The 19,357-nt window shown below is 41.9% G+C and overlaps 1 pseudogene across 1 annotated transcript; it reads right to left on the bottom strand.

The window, feature by feature from the left end:
* Positions 1 to 723: 723 nt before the first annotated feature.
* On the bottom strand, positions 724 to 2,755 carry LOC147604948 (arogenate dehydratase/prephenate dehydratase 6, chloroplastic pseudogene; annotated as a pseudogene). The gene has a single exon (XR_015265219.1). The product of XR_015265219.1 is annotated as an arogenate dehydratase/prephenate dehydratase 6, chloroplastic pseudogene (transcript).
* Positions 2,756 to 19,357: the final 16,602 nt, after the last annotated feature.

The following is a 19,357-nucleotide window of genomic DNA, read 5'->3' as shown; positions in this document are numbered from 1 at the left end:
AAAGAGAGGAAGGAGTAGGGATCACAATTACACGAAATTGGGGGGTGGGGCAAGGGCTAGGGTTCATACAAATTAATCAAACCCAAGGAAGATTCATGTAATTGGATTAGGCTTAAGAAGTGACTTTGCTAGAAACTTTGTTTTGTTTGACGGGACACAAGTTGCATGAATAAGTAAGCTAGATTGCTTTCCATACATAACATACACCAAAAACATAGCTTAATAAGGATGGAAATCCAAACGTATGGCTTATACTCAAGATTAGCACTTCTTAAGTGGTAATACTAGTGTATTGTGTTTAAGTAGTGTAACTATGTACATTACAACATTGGAGTAGTATTGAACTTCTTTTGAAGCATATGGCTTGTACTTAAGATTATTACTTCTTAATAGTACAATGTTTTGAAGTGTTGGTAACCATGTACATGAGAACATTGGAATGTTGAACTTCTTTACTTGGTAGGCCTAAGTGAGGTACGTGTTTCTCTTCCAAAAATGTACTTGGCAAGCCTAATTAGTGAGGTACTGGCTTCTAAACATTACAAGACTAATCCCTAGCAAAAATTTAACTAGTAGAAACTATTTAGGGTATGAAGCCACGTTTTGGTGTTGCTAGAAAGTTTTGTGCTGCACAGCAAAACCAGAAATGCCATTTGTTCGAGAGAGCATTTTTAACCACACCAAAATCAAAAGTTATGGATAGCCTGATGAGAATAATAGTAGTGCTCCAAAACTACGTTTAATTTATTGCAATTATAGAAATATAGCGTGCAATGCTACTAAAATGCGTGCTAACAACTTAGTTAACGCATCCTCACTGCTGCCACATCTTTCTCTTACAAATATGGCAGATTACAGAAGGAATCTTCAATCCATAAGGTAGATGCAGGGCCAAATCTGAACCATCAAAAAGCCCAATTTACATGATGAATACGGCATATCCCCCATTCTTTTCCTCCAAATACTTACTTAGCCCAATTATTTTAACATGTGGACTTTCATTTAGTAGAATAATTATTTGATTGATACAACTTAGGCCCGGCATTGCAGACTCATCCAATCTATGCACAATGAAGCCTCTAAGGTGATTGATCACACCCAATGTATCAGGAACCAAAATAAGGAAGGGCTCCACTGGATCTGCATCGATGAGGAGGCCAAGTTTTGAGGAGGATGATAAGGCAGAGAGATTAAGGTGGGTATGGCAAGGAGGAGTTTACAAGGGGGGAGATCTGACCAAGGGGGTCATATCCATGGGGTAACTACCAAGCACCCTTAAGAAGCTGGTGAACTCCTGCAATTCAGCAAGGGCATTTTGGGCTCTAGGGTCAGCCATGGAGGCTTCAAAATCGATGTAAAAGAGGTATTCAAAGTACTGTGCTTTGCCACTGTTGGTGTCATCAACGATGCGGAGGGGCTTCTTGCGTTGGGGCCTGCTCTCGATTTTGGTGAGGTTGATGTCTCTGAAGGCGAAGGCAGAGAGGACTTTGAAGAGGGAGCCGGTGGCCTCTTCGTTGGCAAACACAATGCTGGTTTTGAAGGGTCTATCCACCCTCGGGATGATGGGCTCTCGAGCAAGCATCACAAAGCGCGTGACATTGCCACTATCGTCTTGTATACCATCGGCAAGTATGTTCATCCCATAGATCTCCGCCGCCCGGCTGCTCGCTATGGCCGCCGTGTCGCGCAGATTGTTCTCGGCGATGAACTGCGCGGCTCCCGCCGTGTCGTCCACGGCTTCGCGGGAGACCGACAGGCCCAGGTGCGTGAGAGTGTGTTCACATTGCGCGAGCGCCTGCGGGTGACTGATGACGCGCTTGAGCTCGGCGTTGCAGACTCCCGGCATGGCCAGGAGGCAGTGGTGGACCGGCAGCTGGACCTCGCCGACTATATGGAGGCGGTGGCGGAGGAGGAGGTCATAGTTGCGGTGGATGCTGCCGCCGAGAGAGTTTTCGACGGGCAGGACCGCTCGGTCGGCGAGCCAGAGCTCAACCGCCTGGAAGGTGGCCTCGAACTGGTCACATGGCACCGGCTCGCACTGCGGGTAAGCTTTCCCTGCCGCGGCTTCGCTGTATGCGCCCGGCACCCCCTGATAGGCTACCCGCAGCGTGGAGCCGTGCATGGGGGCAGGGGCGAGATCCGAGATCGTCAGTGGGCGTGGCAGATTCAGATCCTTGCTGACCGCCACCATGCTGTTCAGGCTGTCCACCCCATTGACGTGGACCAGATCCACCTCCTGCTGCTGCGGCTGCTGCCCCTTCTCCTTGCTGAGCTGTGACGCTACCTGGCCGTTTATGGTCGCACACAGGCTCTTCCAGTCGTGCTGCACGCCCCTCTGGCTCTGCGTCTGCGAGTAGCCCGTCCACGAGGCGGACGGCCCAGCAACTGAGATCACCGTAGCAGTGGGATGATGAAGAAGCCCGTGCTTGGCTGTGCAGCAGCTGTGCGTCTCTAAGCTTTGCCCTAGAAATGAACTGCACAGCGTGCCAGACGCCATGGAAACGGGAACGAGGGAGACGTTCAGACTTTCTGATCACGGACGAAAGAGAGGTGGAGAGCAAAGGGCTTCTGATCAGAGGACAAGAGGTTTCCTATTAGAGGGCGTTGATGGTGTGCGCGCGCGCGCAGAGACAGAGGAGGGAGGGGACACGCAGGCGAGCAGCACCAACACCACCACGAGAGAAGCGTGGGTACCTTCACGCCAAGGAAGCGTGGGTGTGCCTTTCTGGCGTGAGAATAATAGCCCCTGCTGCTCCCCCGCCTGGCCTTTATAATCGTGTTCACACCATTTGCAACGTGGCCTCTCTCATCAAGACCAGGACTCCGTGTCACGACCTTTCTTGTGTTGAATTCTTAATGGCATGAACTCGTCAAAGCCTTCCCGCACGTTCTTAATACCCCACCGTCCACAATTAAAATGGGCTCAAAACCGTGTGCCCGAAAAACGAGAGTTTATTGTATTTCCAAACTCCTGAATTTCGGAAAGAAAAAACTCTTAAATTTGAAAAAATACCTTCCACCAGGTTTCAAAATTCACGTTTTTTAAAGGGTTTTGTAAACAAAAAATCTTCAATTCTCTTACTTAATTAAAATTTAACTCTGATTTTTAGAGATGAAGGTTTTTCACCATTCGACTCGACACTTTTTTCAAATCCAAAGACATTTCTCGTCTGCACCCTGGGGGGACTAACTATAGCCTCGGTCGTCCACACTAGTTCGGACTCCCCTGAATCGCCGGGCCAGGGCTATAGTTAGTGGCTAGGGTTCCTATATACGGTGTTTGGGTGGCCTATTCTCTTCTAGCAGGTCTCATGGCTGATCTCGCAAAAGCCATAGTGAAAACAAAGACATCATTGATAATAGTCCCTTAAGACTAATGTGAAGATTTGAATACTTTCATTTTAGTAAATAACTTGCTTACTGAAATAACGATTCAACCCAAGCATGCTCACCGATTATACTTTCCAACAATCACGTTAAGATCACTATACTTCAAACAATTTTTCAAGACACTTGGTTGTATGTGCATTATCTAATACTTGTCTATATTTCTAAAGATATTAATTAAATCAAATAATATAAGTATTAAAATTAATTAAATTAGAAAATATGTCCATATTATTTTTAAAATAATTTGATAGAACATGTATTATTAGGTTGTTTATCAGCTAGAATAGACTTTGGATATACTATCACTGTTCTTTTCAGTAATAAAAAGATCAATTACTAATATAAAGATTAATCAATGAAGTATATAATATTTTAACTTTTCATAATATAAATTAGTAAGAAGGTTGATGAGATTGTTTATGTAGAATTTTCATTTATGTATGTGTGTATGTGTGCACGTGCACGTACATGCATGCATGTGTGTTTGTGCATGCACACGTGTGTGTGGAGGTGTCCAAACACGTGTGTGTGTGTGTACGCGTGCGCGCATGCATGTACATGCATATGTGTGTGTGCGTGTGTGTGTGTGTGCACGCGTGCATGCATGCACATGTGTGCATGTGTGTATGTGTATGTGCATGTGTGTGTGTGTGTGTGTGTGAGAGAGAGAGAGAGAGAGAGAGAGAGAGAGAGAGAGAGCCCATAAAAAGGCATCGATAGGGTCTACAAGGGGTACCCTGTAAAAAGGTATACAAGGGATAGGGTCTAGACTTTTTACAATCCCTTTTTACAAGGGATACTTTGTAAAAAGGTCATGTAAAACTATCAAAAGGGGATTGTCCAATCAAGAGAGAGGCTTTACTCGTGCACCTAGTAAAAGAATAAGAAACATCATGAAAATCCCCTCAATTGAAAACCATATCAAAATACAATGAGATTTTTATGATACTTGATTATTCAATAAATGAAAAATTGAAATGCCATTAAGACCTTCATTTTCCATCCCAACAAGTGAGCACCAAAGTTACATATGATGAGGATAATCATGATATCATATTTATTGTCTAAAATCCATTTATCCATACTTTGAAATCTCTAGCTAAGTCAATGGAGAAGAGAAATTGAAAACAACTTTTTTTATCAAGGATTCTTTGAGAATTGGTTTTTTTCTACATATTAATAGTCTAGGCATATATCATTATCAATGATGTAAGATGCTTTTCACTAGAGACTATGATTTAAGTGTAGATTTATGAAATTCATTTAAGAAACACACTCTTGTATCAATTCTAATTGAAGGTCAAACATGAGGCTCAGCATGGTAATATCAAAAGCACATCATTAATCAATATTTCTTTGTTTTATTATACTCGTCAAAAATATCTATCATGGACTCTTCAACATGAATGTTATCACATCATGGACTCTTCAAAACGAATGTTATCACATCATGGCTAAGAATAATTTTCTCTATGATTAATCAGCTAGTTATAAACTTTTAGCTCCTATATCTTAAAGCACAAATGTGAAACTAAGAGCTTCAAGCACTTAATAGTATGAGCTGTGACACTATCATAATCAATCTTATTAGTTCAAGTAGAGGACATTCTCCCTTCAAGATAGAACAATCCTTATAAGAACTCTCAAATTCCTCATTTATTGACCCTAGAACTTGCTTAGATGTATATTAGTTCACCTTTAATGCAAATTAAAATAGGTGGATCAAATGTTTCTTTGAAGACTGGTCTTTACAAGATTTTTCAAACACTCAAGAACTTTCTAATAAGAGACTTGCATTTTGACATGTGAATAGAGATGATTATATCACCTTTGGTCTTCATTCCCCTTTCAAAGCCTCAACCTTTTTCTATGTCATATACATGAAAATCTTGAAACAAAACATCTCTACATTATGTGCTTTTCTCATTCCACCATGTCCACCTATTGATGTGTGTTCTCCTTCTCCTCCACTTTTTTTTCTTGTATTTATGTGCAAAGATAGAGAGATATTGGGGATTTCACTCATAGACCATGTATGTAGCATATAGATGGATTTTTTCACTCATGTAATATGTATGTAACACCTAGATGCAATTTTATAAACGATGCACACTATATGTGATGGAGAGTTTTTAAATGAGGAAAGGTATACATATGTAGTAACTAAGGGTGAAAATTTATGGCCATGCATATAAGAGGTTTATAAACTCTACACGTGTAGCTATGTACACAAGAGAGTTTTTCACATGTGAGATGATGAAGAAATATTACATTCTAGAGAGAGAGAGAGAGAGAGAGAGAGAGAGAGAGAGAGAGAGAGAGCATATCTTATGCAAAATGTGAAAGAGCAATAACTATAATTCATACATTAGGTTTGTAAAAACTATAATTCATACATTAGGTCTGTAAAAACTTAGGTCTTAATTATATTTCTTACATTAGGTCTTAAAATTTTCATATTTAAAAAAATCATATTTAAGATAAAAGTATCCTAGTGTATTGAACATGTTTTGATAATGCTTAATAGTTTGGGAGGGATGCTTGATGCTTTAACATGCACATAAGAATAAAAATTTTAAAAATCAAATTTATAACTCTTTAAAAAATAGTAAGAATTTTTTTAGAATTTGTAGCAATATGAGAGAATGACAAAGCATCTTTTTTTATATTATAAGTAGGTTAAGGTTTTTTGTGAAGTAAATTGCTAAAGGTTTTGGGTAGAATCTTTACAAGGTCTAGCCTACAACCATGTATGCTTCCGCAACTTGCCATCTTCTACATAATTTCATATGAAGGTGGGATAACCTTATAGTGGAGTAACTTTTATTGTGGTAGCATTTAGCAAAGATGTCACATAACTACTCTTGTAATTGAGGGAGAAAGTGGCTTCAACACAAGAAAAGAAAAAAGTAAGCAAATCAATTTAAATAGCCACGAAAATAGTTGAGTATGATGCTTGAGTTTTGGGGGGGGGAAAAACGCACATTGAAAATTCACGAATTTAAAAATACTAAAAGTGGCTTAAAAATGTTGTAATTCAAAGAAGAAGTGGGTTGTTATACGATAAGGGTTCTCACTTTGGGATCATTTCATGCGGATGGGACACCCTTGAGGTAGGTTGATTGAGATATACATCCAATCGCAACATCCCAAGTGGAAGTCACTAGACACTCGGGAGGTAACTCGACCGAGTTACTGAACCTACCACCTAGGATAATGTCGATGGCCACGTAACTCGAACGAGTTACGTGGTGGACATCCACATATGGTCGATCAGCGTGGGAGGTGGACATCCATGTAACTCAATTAAGTTATGTGGTGGATATCCACGTAGGTGCCACGTATATCAATCGAGTTACTTGGTGGACATCCACATATGGTCGATCAGCGTGGGAGGTGGACATCCATGTAACTCAATTAAGTTACGTGGTGGATATCCACGTAGGTGCCACGTATATCAATCGAGTTACTTGGTGGACATCCAACATGGAACTCGACCGCATTATGACCTGCATACCTGGATGTCCAATATGTCAATTGATCGAGTTACTCACATACACCATGGCATTCATGTACATAAAGCATGTACCTCGACGACTATGTAAATAAAGAAAAAAATATATACAATAAAATAAAATCCTATATAACTTGATCGAGTGTGCAGTTCGACCACTTTACGCATGATAAAATCAAAATTTCAAATTTCCACGTAACTCGACCGAGTTACGTGGAAATTTGACCGAGTTACCTGGGTACCCAATCCATGATGGACACATGTTTTTTTATTTTAATGTTGCGAAGGAAAGGGTTCCACGTAACTTGCATACCCGATTGAGTATGGAAACATGTTTTTTTATTTTGATGTTGTGAAGGAAAAAATGTTTAAAAATAATTTTCCAATTTTCCACGTAACTTGACTGAGTTATGTGGATACCTAGCTTGATGAACATGTGTAAATCTTGACGACGTTACGAAGGAGAGAAAAAAAATCAATTTTTAATTTTCCACATAACTTGACCAAGTTACATGTATACCCAACCAATAATGGACATGTGTCCAAATTTTTAATTTTTCACGTAACTCGGCCGTGTTACCTAGGTACTCAACCCATGATGGATAGGTGTGATATAGCAACCAATCATGGGGTGCCACTTGTTCCTTGTCTCAAAACCCTAACCGTAACTTGGTCAAGATACAAAAGCCACATTCTCCCCTCCTCCCATTCTCATTGTTCACTCTTAGAGCTCCCTAATTTACATTAGCTTTTCACATAATCATTCACATAATCTCCATTAGGTCTTCCCTAATCTCTATTAGACATTTTGATCCCTTCCACACCTAGGTTAGGTTTTCATTAGGACAACCTCACATCATCCTCCTCTTTAGCATGGACTCACACAAGTCCATTGAGGACACCACGATTCACGGCTAGCTATTAACGATCTGTGTGAGTGTGGGTGACACACCATGAGCTTCCACATCATGGTAGACCTAGAGGTGATTTTATCCTCTTACGTAGCCTAGGTAGCATCGTCCCTATAGACAAGTGGCTATAGAAGCAGCATACCATCGGAGTTTCACGACGCAACACATACCACTGGAGTTTCACGTGGCTTATCTTACCATGGGGTAGACAAACTCCCTAGCATTATTCTGATTTAGATTTATTTAGAGATGTCCATGGAGTCCATCCTATGGGTTGGGAAACTGCTTCTTATTTCTAGGTGCTCCCACACCCAGCTATGTGGTGGCACATATCTATAGTAGCTAATATGTAGCCGCTAATGGGAGGATGTCGTACCATCGCCAAATTCCTTTATACTTTGCACAAGTAATTATATACACAATTTATATTGGGATTGGAGGTGGACTACAATGCTACTCGTCTTGGTGGTGGTGCAGGACAAGGTCTCTTAGGTGGAGTAAGGTAGGTGTTAACCCCGCGGGCCCTTTGTGTTGTTGAGGCAAACCTGACATTTGTGTCACTTTTGACCATTGAGGCTCTTGGATCACAAATTGGGGTTGATGTACAACTTGTACAAAGAGCATCTAGCATGTGGTTTGGTTATTTTCATACACATGCCTACAGTGAGACTAAGGTTGGTACACCTATCTTTGATTTGTTTACTTACATGTATGTTAATGTCTCATGTATTTTTTCTATGTATCTTATTGATGTTTGCTCTCTCATGTAGACACCACCTTCACATTCTACTATGGCACCAGTATTGTCAGAGGAGGCAGTGTAGAGATTGACTATAGAGGTCAAGCATATGAGGTTAGAGATGGAGTAGATACGAGCATAGATGGGGGAGCAAAGACAGAGGCTATATAAGGAGGTCATGAGGTGCCTCATATCCAAGCATAGAATGGAGCACTTTTTTCATCAATCTCGATAGATTTCTGGCAATATCAAGGAGTCTGTAGTGACCCTTATCTTGCCTTATATCCTTGGCCTCCATCAGAGATCCTGGCCCAATGACCATTTGCTGCATAGGCCCCACAGGTTCTACCCGAGGGAGAGTGCATAGTATGTTTTCATCTCCTCCTCGTCGATGCTCCTCGTCAATGCGAGAGGTGCACACACACTAGGATGTGGTAACCTCTTCCACCTCTCTTGCATCTCCCTCGAGCTGGTGTGATGGGCTAGATGCCCAATCTAAAGATCAGACATCGACCTAGCCACCTATCGAGTTTTGGGTATTTATGATCTTTTCCTAGGAACAATGGAGATTGATCCATAGACAAGGAGATTGGACTCTCCCATGACATGAGAGGAATTGCTAGCCATTTCTCCCAAAGGTCTTTGAGGAGCCAGCAAAGTTGGAGTACACTAAGACAAAGTTCAAGTAGCTTACATATTGTTCTAGAGGAGAGTAGGTGCACAACACAAGCGTGTTGGTGGTGTTGGACCTAGTGGCACATTTGTTGAGACTTATCGATAGAGTCATGACTATTTGAGTAGGTTACATGTGGAGGAGTGGGAGACATGTGTGCATGCTAACACTCAAAGTAGATTGATGAGAATGAGTGAAGTACAAGTGAAGTGATATGATAAGGTTACTTACACACACTTATAAGAGTGTGTCCATATGTTCAAGGGAAAAAACCTCCTAAAGAGAATGATAAGGTTACTTACACACATAAGAGTGTGTACATATGTTCGAGGGAAAAAACCTCCTAAAGAGGAAAAAAGTGCCCCATCCCATTATTAGCCTATGTCCACACATCACTACTACCATATAAATGGCTACATTCAACACGCTAATAGATAACCAATAACACCACTTTGTTGGCTTTCTCATGTCAAGCCTTAAAGGCCTAGGTATATCATGGGAGGAGTGAAATTGTCTTTCGGAAGCTCTGGCTCCTTCTTGTCACCTGAAACAAACTCCCAATATCATTTTCCCATGAGCAAGTTTCTTATCCTAAACTTTCAAAGTAACATTCTCTTCTAGAAGCTCAGGCTCCTTCTCGTCACCTGAAACAAAATCCCAATATCCTTTTCCCATGAGAAAGTTTCTCATCCTAAACTTCCATGCTTAGAATTTATTCTTGTCCATCTACTCACTCATAATCTAGGATAGACTCCCACTCTACTTTTATGATTATGATTTGTCAATCCTTCCATAGGAAAATGTGATCCATGGCCCAATCGTGTGTACCAGCTTGGCACTTCTCGTAAAAGGTCTTCCAAGAATCATGTCTACGAATCCGCATGTCCAGTCAAAGTAATGACCACAAACATATGGCAGCAGTGGAATGAGAAGACTTTCATCTACAAGTTCTACAATACTCCCATAGGCCGCTACATGGTACCATTAGCCATTTTTACAATGAGGTTCATCCGCTCTAGGATTGGTTTTCCCCATTTTTCTCATCGTTTTTGTGAAGATACTTACTCTCGCTCCACCATATCAAGTATCTCAAGAGCTTTCTCATATTAACCAGAATTTGGACGAGTTTGAGTAGGTCATCCGTCCCTTCCTCCAACCATGTCTACATCCTTCTTGAGAGGCAAAGGGAACCCCTTATTGTTTGGTGGATCAGTCTGCATTTTGCCTTCCACCCAATCTTTTAAATCAGTCCCACAATCGGGGATTTCCTCTCAACCAAGTTCCAATTGGCACCTTGACCTCTATGGAGTGAAATGTTGTTAGCACGGCCACATCTCTGGGCACTCGTCTTGACCAACATCATTACTATATGATCCTAGGATAGGGTTTACTAGGTCATATTAAGAATATTCTCCACCTTCATCAAACATCCTTGAGAATAAATCATTCTTCCCCCCTTCTTCTTGTGAGCCAGTCTCAACTTCATTATGTTCTAACATAGGCTCTGGCAAATTTATGTGTTTGACTTACCTTTGGGTGTTTTGCCTAGGATAGAGGGTTTCAACAACCTGACTAGCCTGCGACCGTTCCTCAAACCTCTTTTGGCTTTCCCGAACTAGATCTTATGCCACCTCTAGTTTCTCGATCTCTTTCTAGGCATTTGGGTACTCAACCCACTCCCCTTGGTATCCTGGATTCATTGACCTGCTCGGTTTCTTTTTGCAGCACCACTTCTTTTTTCCTTGCCAGCACATTTTCCTAGCTCGACTCAGTGGATACGATTTCAATCATTCCCTCATCCGAACCATCCTGAATCAGCAATGCAAAGTCTCCTCATCCCACCACATTTTCTATTCTTCTCCTTCCCATCATATGCATATAAGGTTTAGCTAATAGTTTTTCCTTGACTTTCAGGGTCTTTAGTGCTTGCACATGAGTTATAACATTGAATGACATTGCCACCACCCTTGATTGCACCCCAATCATTCAGAGTCTTGTGGTTGGATTGCAAAGACTCTCTAGTGCCTCTATAAGGATAGTTCTTGATTAGGTGGTCAATTTTGCACTTTACACAACTCACGTTGACTTGAGTATTTTGCAAGTTCTTCACGTTGATTTGAGTATTTTGCAAGTTCTTCACGTTGATCTTATGGGGACACTTAGCCACACTATGGTGAGGTCCTTGGTTAGTGACACCATTACAACGAGGCTCTCCTTGTTGCTCGGGGGGGTCACTATATGAAAACCATGTATATCAGGTGCATTTAAGACCTATATTTAAAATCCATTATCCGTGCAGTTTCCATGATTAGGATACACCCTTTTCCTTTACAAACTGTAACCTTTGTGATTGATAGGCACCCTTCTATAAATATATTTGTGTTTAAAACATGAAATAAAAATGTCATTCTATTAAACTCATGTGATAGTCACATGTTTCTCTCAGTGACCCCCCAAGCCTTGTTGTGGCATTAATCTCTCATGCCTTCCATTGTGCTACAACTTGAACACTGGCATTGGTGTGTTTTTGATGCATTAGAAAATACTCTAGGGTTACCTCCCAATTTTCATCTATCTCTTCCATGGTTGCCTGAGGCTCCCCTACATATTCTCCTTCCTCTCGCACTTCTTCAATGATCATTTGATTAACTAGTGTTATATGCGAGGTGCTGGTGGTTGTGGTGGTAGGACAGGTAGTGGTATTGGCACTTTGGGTACTCTATACATTCCCCTTGTTTGGTTTTGCATGTTTGATAGATTTTCCCTTGATGCAAGCCCTTGCCCAAGTGGTGCAGGTAAATCTAGCTATTGCCATGTAGAAGGAAACTGAGGCACTTGAGGTACTTGTGTTGTGTCTGGACATGGGTACCTACACATACTCGTATCATGGGGCCCAAGTCGCATATAATGCATACAATATATCAGTGGCAAGGCCTCAACTGAGGATACTCAGTGCTCGTGTGATTTTGTTGATATATTGAGCACCATACCAACTGTCATTTGGGGGTATAAATGTTGGTTCATGTGGGTATATCCCTTATCTCTTTTAGCTTTATCTTATCTAGAAGCACAGTGCTTAGTCATATCCTTTATTTATCTCTCTAAGTTTGTCATGCCTGTTTGGCTTGACACACGCAGCAACGAAGCTACTATACTGATAGATTTAGTGTCATCTGGTTGTGGTAACTCAAGCATGTTATCCTCAAAGTTGACGGCTAGCTTGCAACAATTATCAAGTGATGTTGGCTTGGCCAACAACAAGTAATCATGCATCTTAGTATCCCTTACTCCCCTACGAAGCATGACAACAATTTCTTATATGTCAACCTCTCCCTAGGCTTACACCTTGAGTTTAGGTTTTTCATACGTGAAATGTAATCTATCATAGACCCATGCTCCTCTTGCTTGATGTTGTATAATTGAGCCACATGGATCCACTTATCTCGGCTTCATGAAAAACTAGGTACGAACACACTCAACCCGTGCAAAATTAATCATGTCATCTAGCTTAAAAGATCAATACCATTGATGCACCTTCTCTTCTAGTGTAAGGGAGAATGAAAATATTTCATTTAGTCATTGATTGGGCTACAAGTCTCGCGAATATCTCTAAGTTTGTCGGGCATCACGATCACCTAATAATTTTGACATTAATCTTGCCACATGATTGGATTTAATTGGTGTTTCTCTTTATGGTGTCGGTGCGAGCGCTACACAACTCCCTAGCAACCCCTCTTCCTATGTCTTTGGCCATCCTTAATAGGTCGGCAGGTGTTGTGACTCCCATATGAGGGTTTACTATAGTTGACTCCCTTGGTGGGGCCTTGTGCAATGCCATCTAGCCTATAACTGTCCCACCCTTGCCTCAGTCTCTTACGGCTCCAGCATGTCGATTTACATGTGTCCTTAAGTTGAGTGGTATTAGGACAACTCCCACATTCATGTTTACATCATCATCCACCCAAGACCACTTCTCCCAAGCTCCCTTCTTGTAAGCAACATGCCTCTCAGGTACTTCTAGAACTTTTGGGTTCTTAACATTACATCTACCTCAACCTTGGTATAAGCTTTCTCTGAATTTTTTCATAACAAATCCTCATTACCTGAGAGAGGTGCTATGAGAGCGGCTAAGTCTTCTTGAGGCTCCTCCGGGATCCGGGAATAAGCTCTAGAGGTGGCATACCCTCCTCCATTGCCTGCTTAATGTCTAGCGCTACCTTATGTGACCATACCTTCCTCATGTCTCAACCCACCTTCCCTGCACATTGCCGTATCGAAAGTACGTCTCTCAGTTGACTCCCTCTACGGAGATCTAAGCTGATCTTCTCTTGTTCAAGCCTTCTAAGATGTGCTTCTCTCATTCCTTCCTCAATCTCAACCCACCTTATGTGACCATACCTTCCTCAATCTCTTGTTCAAGCCTTCTAAGATGTGCTTCTCTCATTCCTTCCTCAATCTCTAGTTCTCTAGAAGTGGGAAATTATACTGCCCCCATTCTTTGGGCACTTATAGGATCCCTTCAAATTCTTAGAGTAAGTTGTACGGAGGGTTGAGGATTTCTCCCCCTTGGTAATGGCTCCTCCCTTAGTTGTTACCCTGTACTTCTAGGTCTTTTTGTACTCACTTCTCTATCTGAGCTCTATAATTGTCCCTTGGCAAACTATAGAGTGTCTCTTTCTAGCTCAAACTATATCCTAAGATTCCTCGAGCTAAGCCCATGAACCCTCCAAATAGCATTGGAAAAGAAGTACCCTTCTCCCCTACCAATTCTTTGTTAGAGGATTCTCCATGGATTCCTTACTACTTGACAATCCAAAAGAATTCATCCTATGTAAAGAAAACACACTCCTTTGTGTGTTATCCGTGCGAACTAACCCTAAGCTTCTGTGGGGTAGGAGGATCTTGGTTGATTTGATGCACTATCATCAGGGGCAATGTCATCATCACCACCAACAAGACTTCCCCACCTTAAGTACATGAAATGGTTTTAGCTAGCCAAAACTATGGATTTTCACACACTTGAAATTATCAAGTATGTAATTAATAGGTTTTTGCATAATCATGATCATGATCATGATTGATCGGGGATCATGGTTGTGATCAAGATAGAAATCGCATCAATATTTCTCTTTATTCTTAGCTATTCACAACTTCCCCTAATGTCAGGCAATCCCTAAAGACATCCACGAGAACTTTCCAAGATGGATTCTTAAGATATCAGTTATTGACATGATTTTGTAGGGTTGAGAGTCATGGTCATGATCCTCTATAGAATCATGGTGATGGTCTTCACCCAAACAAGTCCAATGATTATTCAAATGAGTTCCCTGATACCCCTAGTTACTGTTTCAGATATCTATCTTATCAAATTATCAAGTTCAGACACTGTGAATAGTGACATGGCAATCACGGCATGCTCGACGATCACGGGCATAATTCTTAAGCATAATTGATGACATGGTAATCACGTGCTTGATAATCATCCTTAAGCGTGATTGGTGAGTGCAATGGGGCTTCTTATTCTACAGCTTCAGTCTGTCTACGGCGATACCGCATTTCCCTATTTGAGCGTCCTTAATTTTCCATGCCTGCTCCATTGTGCTCTTATGACTCTCTAGTTAGCATTCTTGACACTAGTTAGTGTGTACTTTCTTTCTGGGCTTCTTTTTACCAGTTTACTCTACTGACTATGCAGAACTTAACCTAGCCTCTATCTCTCGACTCCCCTACCTAGCATACCAGTCCCTAGCAGGATTACCAAAAGTGTCGGTATTCAGTCGAGACTCGACACTTGTGTGGTTCCAAACCACCTAGTCGGCTACGGAGGAGATGCAACTAATGCAACTATGTCAAACACGATAAGCCAACGCTAGCACATTGCACCACCGATCTGCCTAAGCTAAGGGAGTTAGTCGATAGTGCAAAGGTTAGCTCCTACATCTAATGAAATTCCTGACATGGCTCCTGATTCTATTTCTAGATAGGAGTCATGTCTGAAAAGGAATGACATTGGACCCAGATTTCAGTTAGAAGATATATCCAGATAGAAAGCACTAACACAACAACCTAGAAATCAAATAGAATTGCATAGTATAGAGAATGGAGAATTACACCAATAATCATTGTATCAGAGTGAAAGCCTAGTGCCAAGTACAATGCAATAGTCCCCACAGTTCACACTCTCTACTCTCTTCTCCCTCCCGTATCTTGGATAGTTCCCCTTTTCCCTTTTACATCTACTTGGGTGCTACCCGTGTGGCGAGATTAAGTTATAAGGTTGTTACAATGAAATGTGACATGGATCGGGGTAGATGTGAATGGATGAGATGTGATGTGAGGTGATGTGGATATGGGTAGATGTGAATGGATCAGATGTGATGAGGATGGATGTGACGTGATGTGATGAGGATTTGAATAGATGTAAATGGATGTGATGAGATGTGATGTGGATGAATGTGATGAGATGTGATGTGGATGAATGTGATGAGGATCTGAATAGATGTAAATGAATGTGATGTGATGTGGACAGATGTGATGAGATGTAATATGGTGTGATTAGATGAGAATGGATGAAGGATGATGGGAATAGATATGACTGGATGTGGAATAAGCAATGTGAATTGATGTAGAAGAAGGTGGAATAACGAGAAATGATGTGGACAATGTGGAAAGATGAGAGTTCATTATAAATTATATTTATGTAACCTGTTTTTAAAAGAGTGTTTTCTGTCAAGAATGTTGGGGAAGCATTTGGACCATCTTGTGAATGAGGTTGTGGAGACCTAAGTGAAAAAGTTGCAACAGCTGACGGAGAGTCAATGGAGGACATCTCGCGTGGCAAGGTAGGCCGAGGTCTTGACCAGCCTCGGTTTGATTTAAATGGTGAGCTTCCGGTGGTATGGTAGATGAGGGACCAAGAAAGCGGCCTATGAGTGAAGTGCTAGGTGACTTGTGAAGGAGCCTAGAGGGTGCTGACCATACGGTGCTCAAGCTCTGGGTCACCGAAGATACCAATGCATGCATCAAGGAATAAAATGGAACAATGAGTTGGAGTTGTTTTCTGAACATGGGCATGGATCTCGTTGATTGGCCTTGCTGGTCTTCAACGGATAAGTCCATGGCTCTTTTATATGGATCTGTTGGTTGATCTTGTTGCTGATCTTCAACGAAGAGTCCATCTGGATCTTCTTATGTGATAATATTTTCAGGTACTATGACCTAGGGACTATCGAAAAGGCCCCTAAAAGTGAGCAGGTGGTGATCGTTCTGGTTGCCAATGAAGCCATAGGTACACCGATGAAGGAATGATTGGAAATTGAAATTCAAGTTATATATTTTGGAGGATTATGATCAGTGATACTATGGTTTCATTAAAAGATTATTTTAAAGACAGCTGAATCTGTGAAAAGATTATTTTAAAGACAGCTGAATCTGTGAAAAAGGTAATTTCATATTGGGTGTGTAAGTGGTGTGACTATTTTGAACTTTGCTTGAAGCGCCGCCTAGGAGGCCTGGGAACTCTTTTCTCTGGTACTCAGGGCAAAACATAACCAAATTTCTCAATGGATCCTATCAATAGAGCGGTTGGGCGGTTGGCTAACCCATGGGATTGGATGGGGTTAGGCTGGACTGATGGATCCCTAAAATAAGACTCAATTCTATTATGTTACGATAGTTGAAGTAAAATCACGAATAATCCTTGTTCTACGGAAAAGAATCAACGACTGTGCCTCTTGATAAGGAAAAAAGCATTGGTCTCTATGATCCAAGTGCAAGTTCCTCCCTTGACCCGGCCATGTGACCTGTGGATTTGGTCGGAATGTCAATGGGTAAATATAAGGCTCTTTGCTACGTTAGAATAAATTTTCTTGGAGGAATCGCCCGTGCTTTTTGGGCGAGGGAAGTTTTTTCTGGGTTCGGTTTTGGATGAACCGAGGGATTAATCTCTTGTCCGGATATCTGTGGGCGAGGCCCCGAGTGAGAGGCTCTACCCTGCGTGCAAGAAGTGCTACTTCTGTTGCTAGCACCCCCGAATTCGCGATGCGCAGTGGGGGGGTAGGGATCTTTCAAATTTGGTAAAAGTGGACCATGAGGCAAGGAAAGAACAGGAGGAGCCATCAGAAGTTATGGCTATGGACAAGATCTCAAGGACTTGTCAAAATGAAGACATGTAAAAACACCAAGCAAAAACTAGAAAGGAAACCAAAACAGTGGGCAGGGCAGCAAAAGGTCCAAGAACAGATCACCAAATTAGTGCAAAGCGCACAAGGAATGCTGAGGGACGATGTAGGAATGCTTGCCCCTGGGAGGGTATCTTGTGGAAAATCCAGACAGGAAAAAGTTGATCAAGGAAAAGAAAGATATTAGTGTAGGAAAGAAGCCCATGCCAAACCACCAACTAGCACCAAGTACATCCCAAAGTAGGAGTTAGTCCAAACACGAATGACATTGGACCCATATTCTAGTTAGAAGACATATCTAGACAGAAAGCACTAATACACCCTAGAAATCAAATAGAATTGCACAGTACAGAGAATGGAAAATTGCACCAACAGTCCTGTATCATCAGAGTGAAATCCTAGCACCAAGTACAATGCAAAAGTCCACACAGTTCACACTCTCTACTCTCTTCTTCCTCCCGTATCTTGGATAGTTCCCCTTTTCCCTTTTACATCTACTTGGGTACTACCCATTGGCAAGATTGTTACAAGAAAGTTGTTGCCTAATGGATATACTAGGTGGTGAAATCGGCGGCAAGGCTGGGCGGCGGCCGATATATGTTGGGGGTCATCCAACTCTCAGCCAACACCCAGCCTTGCCCCCAATTTCACCGCCTGGTATATCCATTGGACAACAACTTTCTTGTAACAACCTTGTAACTAAATCTTGCCAACGGGTAGTACCCGCGCAGATGTAAAAGGTAAAAAGGGGAACTATCCAAGATATGAGAGGGAGAAGAGAGTAGAAAGTGTCAATTATGGGGACTATTGCGTTGTACTTGATGCTAGGCTTTCACTATGATGATACAATGATTGTTGGTGTAATTCTCCATTCTCTCTACTGTGCAATTCTATTTGATTTCTAGGTTGTGTTAGTGCTTTCTGTCTAGATATGTCTTCTTATTGGAATCTCGGGCCAATATCATTCCTTTACGAACGTGACTCCTATCTGGAAATAGAATGAGGAGACACATCAAGAGCCTCATTAGATGTAGGAGCTAACCTCTACGCTATCGTGACTAACTTCCTTAGCTTAGGCGCAGATCGGTGGCGCAATGCACTACCGTTTTGGCTTATTGTGTTGGCCATAGTTGCATTAGTTGTGTCTCCTTCGGAGCCAATTATGTGGTTTGGAACCATGCAAGTGCCGGGTCTCGACCAGATATACTGACAGGGTTATCATCACTGAATCTATGACACTAGTGATGATGGCACATAGTGTTGAGATATCGAGCAGATATCGAGCTCGTCTAGTGAGGCGGTGGACACTGATGACCCGCCTGGGGGATAGGCCCCACACTTACACCATTGGCATGGTTGGTGAGATCTTGGGTGATATGTGGCCAGTGGGATGACAGGCTGTGTGACAGCCATTCTAGAGACTGGCATAGTTATAGCGCCAGCTCATTTAGTCGGGTTCACACTATAGAGAACCCGTGTATGTATTTGGTTGAGTACCTTTCATATTGTGTGTACTCTTATTCTTGTATATGGTGTGTTGAGTGTTGAGTAGAGAAGAAGAAGATTTTCAGCCTCTCACCTTGTGTGTTCTCTATTAGGGTTTTGTGAGTGTGTGTGTGTGCTTGCAAGAGCTCAAGCTCTCTTTCCCCCTGCATCTTTCATGGTATCAGAGCCTGGTTCGTGCTAAGGGCTGAGCTGCAAGCAAGAGAACCACAGGAAGCGGTACGAGGGTATGAGCTTCAACTACTCTTCCCTATTTGTGTTGGTGACTACACCCTTGTCGGGAGCTACGGGAGGCACCGGCAAACGATCTTTGATTGAGGAGCTTTCTTCGCGGGAGTAAAGCTATAGGGCAACTATAGTGTCCTATCGGACGAAATTTTCAGGGCCGAAAACGCGTTTCAGGCGCGTCTGGACCTCCGTTTTTCAGAAAGCAGGCGATTTCGAGCA

The sequence above is a fragment of the Cibotium barometz genome, chromosome 60, assembly GCF_041138505.1.
Source record: "Cibotium barometz isolate CiBa-2024 chromosome 60, ASM4113850v1, whole genome shotgun sequence".
Taxonomy (NCBI): Eukaryota; Viridiplantae; Streptophyta; class Polypodiopsida; order Cyatheales; family Cibotiaceae; genus Cibotium; species Cibotium barometz.
This window is presented reverse-complemented; position numbering and strand designations above follow the sequence as displayed.